Here is an 11,586-nt window from a genome sequence, read left to right as displayed (position 1 = left end):
GTTCCTGTTCTGTGTTTTTTATTTATTAAATCCTGTTTTTTTAGTAATCCTGCATTTGCGTCTGTTTTATCCACGTGTACCTAACAGAAGGATTCCACCACTCTTAAGACCCAGCAGGATAGCTTCAGCCTGGACTGGCCTATTGTGTGAGCATTTTTTTTTTTTGCCGGACTTTTTTTTTCTGCCCTGGATTTTGTGGTTTTGGTGACATCAGTCTGCATTTTTCCGGTGAGGGACACCGCTCCGCTTCCGGTTCTCCGCAGGGGGCACCGCCTCACTTCCTGTTTGTGGGCCATGTCAACAGCCTGAGTTTTGTTTTTTTTTTGGTGTCCTGTGGCATCGCCCCGCACCTGTCCAGTGGGGGGCATCACTTCAATTCCGGTCTCCATGGAGGACACCGCCCCACTACCTGTCCGCATGGGGTGTTGCAGGCCCGTGTTTTGCCCCATCGGGTTTTTGTTGATTTTTTTCTGTGGAGGAGGGGGATGGGGATGGGGGGGTGGGGATGGGGAGAGGGGTGGGTGGGTACTGTCAGGACTCAGCTTCTTTGCAAACTCAAACTTGCAGAGACGCTTTAACTGTGATGCAGCACATTTTTACATTATCATGACTATTACTATTACTGTGATAACAGAAATTACAATACGATGTTCTGTAAAGCGGTTTTGAAACTTTGTGTATTGTGCAAAGTGCTATACAAATAAAAATGACTTCTAAAAAAGGTTCTTACCAATGACAACTTCCGTTATGACCAGACGTTGGACACCAATCTTCCCATTGACTCCTCTCCAATTCATACCACGTGCCACAGCAGTTGTAAAAGTGGCTTTCAGCACTCTCCACACAGTGTCTTAGGTCAAAGCCACCAACCAGACCCAGATAGGTAGTCTCAGAGGGAAAAAAAACATTGTGTAAGTGGTTGAAATATGCATTTAAAAAGACCACCCTAAAATGAAAATGCTGTTATATTCAAAAATATATATATATATAAATATATATTCACATACTCCATCTGAAAACATTTTCTAGGTTTGTAATATGGACATTCTTGTCATTGCCCAACCCATGCCACATATTAGGGCTGGGCAGTATGAGAATATATACCATCTATCTATCTATAAATTACAGGAACATCTGTCTGTCTGTGTGTGTGTGTGTGTGTGTGTCTGTTCTTCGCATATCTCTCGAACCATAAGTCCAATGGATTATAAGCTTGACAGGTTTCTTGCTGCAGAGCCAAATTTGACGTTGTTTGGATTAGAAATGCAAATCGTTAAATAAATTGGTAAAAGAAGCAGACATTGGCTTTTGCCAATACAGTTCACTGTGTAGCCTGCTGCCTGAATCCATATTTATTGTATGTCATTATCAGTACTTGCTTTCTACCATGCACAAATAAAAATGTCACTGAACTTTTGCTGTGTAACTGTAACAATAAGCACTCAAACACACCAAACCAACAATAATTACTAAAAACACACACAAAAACTGATTTTGCACTGGCAATTTGCACTAGTAGTATGATATTAGCAATAGTATTTGATCTGAGAGTAAATTATAATTAGACATTTTGCTATATCATGTTAAACATACGCGTAGCACAGCAATATTGAAACTTTAGCGATGAAACGCATGTACGAGAGAATAATGTGCAGGACACATTGATGTTAAAAAAGAGGTAAAGGATGACTTGAAGGTTAGTAAATCATGGGCAAATTTTCATTTTTGGGTGAACTGTCCCTTTAAGCACAATAAGTTAAAAAAAAATAACTTAATGTGGTGCACATGCTGACACAGCTAAAGTGCACACAGAAAACCAATTCATCTTTCTTTTGACCAAATGACTATTGTGTGTAGTATTCATGTAAACAGTTGGTTGTGTCATTTCTTGTTTTGTCAATATCTCCCTTAGCAAAACTGAAAGAAATTAACATGCATATTAGCTGACTGACACATTAATCAAGTCGATGTGATGCATGGTAGGTTGAATGGCATCTCTGGAAAATTGTCCGTAGTGTGTGATTGCGTGAGTGAATGAGAATGTGTGTGCCCTGCGATGGGTTGACACTCCGTCCAGGGTGTATCCTGGCTTGATGCCCGATAATGCCTGAGATAAACACAGGCTCCCCGTGACCCGAGGTAGTTCGGATAAGCGGTAGAAAATGAATGAATGAACTTCAAATAAATTAAATATAATTTTGAACAGAAGCTTATCATCATGAATAACTGTGACAATCTTTTCCAGTATATATATATATACTGTATATATATATATATATATATATATATATATATATATATATATATATATATATATATATATATATATACACATATATATGTATATATATATACACACATATATATATATATATATATATATATATACACACATATATATATATATATATAAAACTATAAACGGGCAGACAAGTTTCCAAGTTTCTGTTAAGCATAGAACACAAAACTTCTGACCAGTAATTATTTCAGGTGCTTTAGATACAAGAGATCTTATATTTACCAGTCCATGCTTCAGATTGAAGGTGCTGGCTGTGCATTCACTATGATCTTGCAAATAAGGTTACTAAAACAAATTGTTTAATTGTGCAATAAAAGAGCGCAGTAACTTTCCGAGTAGGAAAAACACCGTGCTGTCCTAACAGGCCAACCTTGCCCTCAAAAGTGCTACAATTTTTTATGAACTTCCAATCTCAGCCCTTGTTTCATTGGACCATTTAAGATGCAATGCTAGATTAGCCCACTGACACATTGATTGCAACCACCAGCCCATTACCTTATCTGCCCATCCTTCCATGTCTCCCTCCTTGAACAAGCATAAATTCACCCCACCTATAACAGATCTGAATTTGAACCACCACCCTCATTGACAAGGTCCCAGCTTACCTGGTGTGCTCCATCATGGACTCTCATAGAGCAGTGGGTAGGGGTTGGAAGCTTTAGGCTGGGGGTGTGGGAGGGCTACGGCCCCAAAGAAAGATGCTGGGTTAACTCTTATGACATCCTTGGTCCCTCTCATTGAATTATTCCACCAGGGCCACCCTGACTGACAAGCATTCAAATCCTGGAGATGACCCCGAAAAAAATTATATAAAAAGAACGCATGATTTTCCCTTCTCATTGCCAGAGGGAGCCAACGCCCGAGTTTTGAGACACTTCGAGGTGAAAAGGACACTTCCTGATTTTAGGGTTTTTAAGCCAGTAACACACGGTGGATAACAAATGTAAGACACTTTGAGGAGTCAGCCACGGAACAGATGAGAGCAGAGCCAGGAATACGGTGTAAAACAAAGCGAGTGTTTTATTTTTAGAAGATTTAGGGGGTGAGAAGGAGAGAGACGGTGCAACACACAATGGAAAAAACTCCACTTAGGCTGCTGGCAGGCAGTGATGAGGAGCAGAGGAGGTGCAAGCATCTCCAATCCAGGGAAGAGTGAGCTTTGTTAATAATCCAGTGAATTGTGGGGAGTTGGGGGTTTTCGCCCCAGGAGCTTCGCTCAGCAGGCAGCCGGCACATCCTAAGAAGGTGAATCTGTGAGTGAGACAAAGAAGGCACATTAGTAATCCAGTTTGTCCCATTCTTACCTCCTCATAAATATATAAAGAGAGGACAATGCAAGAAAAATCAAGCAAACTTGCATAACCTGTCACACTGAAAAATTATTTCTGATTGAACAGCATGCCATCCATGCAGAAAAGCTGAAGAAAAAGACAAACAGGTAGAAATGAAACACCATCATTTTAGGTTCATTTGTCTGAGGCTCAAGGAGATTCCTTTAGGAGGAGAGGCCATGGCCATGGAAAAGGTACCGGATGAGGACGGGGCAGACCTGGATTTCAGAGTGGATGTTTTTTATGTGGAAGTTCAGACTACTGGGCACAGGATTGCCCTAAGAAATATCAAGGGGAAGCCAAGAACCAGGAGGTGTGAGGTTTGTACAGGTTGGGGGCAGGTAAGCACCCAGGGATGGGTAAGTCTGACTTTTTTTTTTGCAATACAATGAAGAAAACTTAAGCTAACTGTTCCATTTTCACCAGTCACTAATTCAATGTCTAGCAAAGAATCCAAGTTTGCCATTTTACCTGTGAATGAAACCTATGCTAAATATAGTGAGCCCAGGTTTAAAGAAATGCCTGTGATTGCGATGACATTACTTGTCAAACAAATATCGACACAGGTTCTAGTTGACTCAGGAGCAGGGCACTTTGTGATATGATTGTGTGAATTTTCCACTTTACCTAGAATGAGCAGTCGCTTCCTGTGTACTATAGGAACATTAAGAAAGTCAGTAAATGAGACATTCTCTGCACCCTTAAGGTGCAAACCTGTAACTATGCAGAAACAGAAAATATGCGACTGGGAGCACACTAAGCAGCTAGCTGTTTTTGACATCCCAAAATTGAATGCAAATAGCACACCACTCATGATGGATCAGATCCCAACCCATGGTGCAAAATTGAAGCAACGTGTTGGTGCAGGGCCAGAACTGCAGATTTGGCCCTGCCCAAATTAGAATCTTCAGACTTGCAATTACAAAAAGTGGCCAAAGAGCAGTGGAAAAATTGGGCTCCAGGGACCATATTCCAAAATCAGATTACAGTCCAAAGAACGCTCAATATCGCCTAACACCAAAAGCTATAGCAGGTATTACACCGGTGTTCAACTCCCTGTTAAAAGCTGGAGTTATTGTGCCATGTGAGATGTCTCCTGTGCAAACCCCACTATACCCAGTAAAGAAAATAAGAGTTCCAGGGCAGCCAAAGGAGTGGAGATTTGTACAAGATTTAAAAGCAGTTAATGATGCTGTGGTCCAACAAGCACCTAATGTCCCAAATCCATACACTATCTTGTCCCAAATACTAGAAGACAAAGCATGGTTTTCAGTTGTCAATTTGGCCAATGCTTTCTTTAGCATACCAGTACACCCAAATAGTAAATTTTGGTTTGCATTTTCCATTAACGGTCACCTCGCTGAAAGGGCTACAAAGCAAACCTGTCATAACTGCAATTTATTCAACAAGAAGTGGAAGTTCTAGGGAATTTAATTTCTGCAGTAGGTAAAAGACAGAATAGGACAATTCAGAAAATTTCCAAACCAGTTAATGTCACAGCTGCTTTTGGAACAACAAAACAGCACATATGATGGGCATACAATGGTTGAGATATAACAATGTGTTTTTAGACATGCCAAATGTCACAGTTAAACAGTTTACAACTCTCAACCCTCCACTCTTCTTCCCACAGAGCAGGATGGAGAGCCTCATGATTGTCTGAGTGTAGTTAATGAAGTTTGTATCCCAAGTCCTTTTGTACTTGGGATACAATTTTGGATTTGCAGGAGAAACCACTGACCAACCCTGATCTGGAACTATTTGTGGACGGATCAGCATCCAGGAACTCAGCAACAGGTCAAAACTGCGTGGGATTTGCAGTAGTCACCCAGAAGGGATTTTACTTTCAGTTAAGCTCCCATCTTATTACTCAGCACAGGCAGCAGAATCTAAAATGGCACACAAAAAAAAAAAAAGGAAAAATTCTGTGCAGAAACAGGCTTTTCATGGGTCAAAGCCCTCCCAATAGTGTTGATGCGGATGCAAGCATGAGCAAGAGGTATAGCTAACCTAAGTCCATTTGAAATTCTTTTTGGCAAGCTGATAAACACAGCAGTGGGTCCCCTGGGAAGCCAGAGACCCAGTATTGACGAATGTGAAGATGACATTTTGAACAATTGTACAAACATTTCCTCTGTGTCATCTGATATTCACTGACAGGTGAAGGACAACCTTCCTAAACCACATGCAGATGCATTGCACAACCTGAAGCCTGATGAGTGGATTGTGTTGAAAGACTTCAGGAGAAAGAACTGGAAGTCCAAGCTTTGGCTGGGACCATTCCAGATTCTGCTGACTGCTCTGAAAACAGCAGAGAGAGCAATGTGGATCCATGCCAGCCACTGCAAACGGCTACCAGTGCCAAGGAATTAAAGAACGAATTAGTTGAGACTAAGACAAAAAAAAAATAAAAAAAATCATAGTAAACATTGACAAGAAGCAGCCTTACATCTACACCCACTTTTAGAAGAAATTTCACTGTGCCAGAGCACACTGGCTGCAGTAAAAGAAACCAATATTTTTGGAAAAGACCCTATTGGTGTGGTAAGCATTGTCATTGTTAGAAGACTATGGGGTCAGAATTGTTTCGTTATTCTGAATAAATATACTATGATCCACAAATAAATATAAAGAGTTTCACAAATATTTAAATCAACAAATGCACAATAAGCGTAAATATGTTACACATTTCACAAAAAGAAATGAAATTCACAAATAAAATGGGATTTGCAAATAAAAATTTATAAATATATATTTAATTGTATTTATTTGTAAATAAATAAATGGCTTCCTGCTCATTTGTGAATCGCGTTCTGTGCATTTGTGAATCACTGCACGCATTTGTGGATTGCGTTCTGTGCATTTGAAACATTTCTAACGTCAAGACGTGCACAAGAATCCACAAATAGGTGGACGTCTACTCCAGCCAATCGGTCTCGTGGCGCTGACCAATCGTGGCACGGTCTACCTCCAACCAATCACGTTCTGATTTACTCGCAATCGCATGACTCAAAATCATGACATTATCTACTGTATGTGAAATACTAAAAATAAAAAGCCCAGAAACAGAGATGAACCTTCTCAGACAAATATTGTAAACTCCTGATAAAGATAACATGCATGCTATCCTTACTAATCGGTCAAGTGCAGGTCATTTAGAAACAGAAGTTTCATGTGAAATAGCTTTCAGTGTCAACTCACTGTACACCTGTAAACATTGCTTACATTTTGCTGATTGAAAATGTACTGTGTGACTTTAAGCTAAAGGAAGCAGGATGCATTATGCTTACAATAACTCTTAGGTTTCATCATTCAAGGTATCAATTCCTCTATACAGCTTGTATACATTAGAATAAAAATGTCATTTCTTCACGACCATAATGCTTTATATAACGTAGAACGATGACACACAGGGCTAAGTCATGTACGTGCAAGTGAAAGCATCAGTATGAGAAAAATGCAAAGTAAAAAAAAAAAAAAAAAAAAAAAAAAAAAAAAAAAAAAAAAACAGAGACTAAATACATGTGAAAGGGGACACAAAATAGAACAAGAGAATCGTACTGGATGAAAAAAAGAGTGCAAATGTGGCAGGGCGGTGGAGGGCCAGAATTGACGCCAATATACTGTACAACTAAAAATTAGAGCAGACTACACCACCCTGTTTCTTTAAACAGGGAAATTTATACCCAAAAAAATATAGCACACAGGTTCGTTACCACTGAACACAAGAGACGTGGATATAAATACAAATATACTTTATTGCACAATAATTAAAATGTAGAAAACTGTTGCCAACGAAACAACGAAAAGAAACAACGAAAAGAAGTAAGGAAAACAAGAAACTTTGCAGCTGAGGCTTACCAGTAGGGAGCTAGCTGAACAGTGAGTATCCTAAGACACCACTCAACACACTCACACCACACCCACTCTAAGTGAGGGAGAAGCAGATATCAGATAGCAAAACACTGAGAGAAACACCACCACCACAGGGCCAAGGCAGCTAGCTTCCCTCACTGGGGCCTTCAGCTCCTGAAATAAACAAAAAAAAGGAAAAAAATAAGAACACAATTAGTTCAACTCACATACAATCCAACAACTTGCATTAGAATAAGTTCAAACCCTAAAGGGGAACAATGGACAATTTACTGGCCGCAAGGGTCAGAGAGAGATTTAAAGACTCAACTAGGTTCGTGCTAAAAGCTCATGAACCTAGACATGCCATGGAGCAGCAAGAGGTGAAGGAGAAGAACAAAACCAGAAAGAAGAAATAAAACCAACAATACAAGCGAAGACAACAGGCTTCAAATTAAATCACATAAAATACAAAAAAACAAGTTACAAAGAACAAAAACAAAGCTGAAAAGATCTTTCAGCCAAAAGACTCAAATCAACATTAAACAAAACAAATAAAAACTAAATCTTCCCGGGGATGAGATATTACCCGATTCTTCCACGCCGTCCTTAGGAAGAGCGCAAATCCAACAAAAAAAAAAGCAACCAAATAGATAAACAAAAACACGCTGCTGGTGGCAATATAACAGCCGGTGGAGCTAAGCAAGCGCCGTGGACGGCACAGCTCGCTTTAAATGACGAGTCGGACTAGCCACTCTTTCTTCACCTAACCCACCAGCATGAGCGTGATAAACAAACAAACAACGCCAGAAAGTAATAAATCAAATGCAATTGGTCACGGTCATAAAAATAGCAGCAGAACAAACAGTGCAGTCTTAACGCTGTCTAAAGAGCGTTGGCCCTGCAGTCCACAGTGACGAAGGGCTCACGAGCAGATGCACTAAAATGGACAAAAGTTAATAAAAATCAGTCAAAGAAACCACCCCAATAACGCTCAAAGGACTAGCTATACATACCCGAAAGCAGCAGCCAATAGGCTGTCGCACCTGTCATTCAGGTGAAAACCATGTTTAATAGGGCGGTACCTAGACTGCCCTACTACACAAACTAGACACTGCATTGAAGAACAGCCTCAGAGCGAGTAAATCAGAACGTGATTGGTTGGAGGTAGACCGTGCCACGATTGGTCAGCGCCACGAGACCGTTGTCCGATTGGCTGGAGTAGACGGTGGGCGGAGTCCACCTATTTGTGTATTCTTGTGCACGTCTTGACGTTAGAAATGTTTCAAATCCACAAATGCACAGAACGCAATCCACAAATGCGTGCAGTGATTCACAAATGCACAGAACGCGATTCACAAATGAGCAGGAAGCCATTCACAAATAAATACAATTAAATATATATTTATAAATATTTTTTTTATTTGCAAATCCCATTTTATTTATTTGTGAATTTCATTTCTTTTTGTGAAATGTGTAACATATATTTACGGTTTGCTTATTGTGCATTTGTTGATTTAAAAAATATTTGTGAAACTCTTTATATTTATTTGTGGATCATAGTATATTTATTCAGAATAACGAAACAATTCTGACCCCATAGAAGACTGCAGAGCACCGATAACAGAAACCTGAATCAGAAATACACATTAGTGGCTGAAATCTCAGTAATAACCAACAGACCAGTCGTAGTTCACCTTAGAGGAATTAAAAAGATAGTTACTGAATTCACACACCATCACACTGATGTCACAGATATAATTGACACTGAGGGCAGAACCAGTTGGATAGGTCTGCTCTTTCCACGTGGGGTGAAACTAAGCCCCTACGGATAAGAATCGGATTCCAGGCGCCACCACTTCTTAATTTGTTTAACTGTTCGTCTCTGCACATACATGAAGAAACCTTATCAACGCCAACTTCACCATTCCAGAAGAACTAAGTGGAGAGATTTCTAACATTACCATGGAGGTTGAGATCTGTATGACCCACACACAGAATTATCTTAGCTTTGTTTTATTTTCATACATGTGTTGGAAAAAAAATTAAGTCTTTATTTTATTTCCATTTATTTCTAGTATATTTCTTGTTGTAGCATGTAGATGCCAAAAGTGCTTTAAAGTCTTGATCATTGAATATTAACTCTGGTTCACTAGGTTGCAGACATAAGATACCATGAGCCTAAAACACTGTTCAAATTATTATTATTTTTAAATACACACATACAGCAAACAGGGGAGAAAGTGCTAGTTCAAGTATTTCATGAAACAATGATTGATGGTCTTCAATCATCGTTTGAAGATAAGGGAAGTTCATTCCAAAATCTTGTTGTATATTTACCTCTTACCTGGAGAGATAGTGGGACCAGTCAAGCAGTGCTGTAGCTCTGAGGGTGTGAGGTGCAGAGTGATGAGGGCTTTGAGGTAAGAGGGAGCTGGTCCATTTTTGGCAAGCATCAATGTTTTAAATCTGATAAGTGCAGCTACCGCAAGCCAGTGGAGGGAGCGAAGCAGCTGGGTGGAATGTGAGAACTTAGGCAGGTTGAAAACATGTCATGCAGCTGCATTTTGGATCATTTGCAGAGGACAAATTGAATAGGTCAACTTAGGTAGACCTGCCAGCAGCGAGTTGCAGTAGTCCGGTCTTGACATAACAAGAGAATGAATAAGTACATGAGCAGCCTGTGTAGACAAAAATGGCCAAATTTTTCTATTGTTGTAGAGAAGGAATTGACATGAGCGTGTCACATGTCACATGTACCTTGTCTGATTTTTAATACTGCACTAATACACTAAATCATTCATTATTCTGCACAATATAAAAACACACCAACATGTGCAATAATTAGCCTGAGTAACACTAGCAATTACCATCAATTCTAACTAAACTTTGGAAATTCCATAGACATACTAACATGTTAGCATCTCAATCAATTTTGAAATTATCGAAATCAAAATATTACATACAAACTATATACAAACAGGGGGGCACATTGGCTTAGTGGTTAGTACGTTCACCTCACACCTCCAGGGTTGGGGGTTCGAATCGCGCCTCCGCCTTGTGTGTGTGTGGAGTTGGCATGTTCTACCCTGTGCCTCGGGGGTTTCCTCCGGGTACTCTGGTTTCCTCCCCCGGTCCAAAGAAATGCATGGTAGGTTGATTGGCATCTCTGGAAAATTGTCTGTAGTGTGTGATTGCGTGAGTGAATGAGAGTGTGTGTGTGCCCTGCGATGGGTTGGCACTCCGTCCAGGGTGTATCCTGCCTTGATGCCCAATGATGCCTGAGATAGGCACAGGCTCCCGGTGACCCGAGGTAGTTCGGATAAGCGGTAGAAAATGAATGAATGAATGAATGTTTATAAACAATAACTACAGGTTAACTAACTTAACTAAAACTAGTAAATATTACTAACCAGCATATGTGCTTTGGGGGTGAGGGAAAGAAAAAAGTGAAGTAGTGATTGAAAACAATTGGGTCTCTCATTACAAACAAACTAGAGCAAGCTTGCACAGTGCATAACAATACAAGGGAATGCGCCAAATATGAAAATATGAGAAAGATTTGGCCAAACAATTTGTAAAGCTCACAGGGGAAGTCACCAGGCCCTGGACATTTGTTAGAAGCCATGGATTGAATTGCATTCAAGCCCTATTCTGATGACAGTGGCAATTGTATGAGTGCCATGTCATCCGCAGAAATGGCTTTAAAATGGAAGCTTACATAAAAACACAGTAATAATAGACTTGTTAGCAGTGGTTTAAGATTTATATATTAATTACTGAAAACCTCTGAATCCATTGTTAATTGAATTTTGGCTTGTAAAAAGCAGACCTGTCTGATGTTTTCAATTATTTAATTATTCTCTCATTTGCCTATTATAATTTGATGAGCCAGTAGCCTTCTAGACTTGTTTGTGACAAGAAAAACGTACTATTTATCATATATTTAATATGCCGCAGCACCCAAAATGTATCTGTCCGCACCACTCTCTCTATAGAACCGGGCATGAATCAAGCTCGTCTCCCCTGGAGTTCTTAGTCAAGCCTGCCACTTATCAGCCAATCAAAAAATAGCACCATTGTATCTGTGTAAGATTTAACACA

At 39.8% G+C, this 11,586-nt stretch overlaps 1 long non-coding RNA gene across 1 annotated transcript; it reads right to left on the bottom strand.

Moving 5' to 3' along the window:
- Window positions 1-3,294: 3,294 nt before the first annotated feature.
- On the bottom strand, window positions 3,295-8,451 carry LOC132855943 (uncharacterized). The gene is made up of 3 exons (XR_009649388.1): window positions 8,072-8,451; window positions 7,492-7,659; window positions 3,295-3,550 (listed from the first exon to the last, which is right to left on the bottom strand). It is a non-coding gene; the product is annotated as an uncharacterized LOC132855943 (long non-coding RNA).
- Window positions 8,452-11,586: the final 3,135 nt, after the last annotated feature.

The sequence above is a fragment of the Tachysurus vachellii genome, chromosome 13 (assembly GCF_030014155.1).
Source record: "Tachysurus vachellii isolate PV-2020 chromosome 13, HZAU_Pvac_v1, whole genome shotgun sequence".
Classification (NCBI taxonomy): Eukaryota; Metazoa; Chordata; class Actinopteri; order Siluriformes; family Bagridae; genus Tachysurus; species Tachysurus vachellii.
This window is presented reverse-complemented; position numbering and strand designations above follow the sequence as displayed.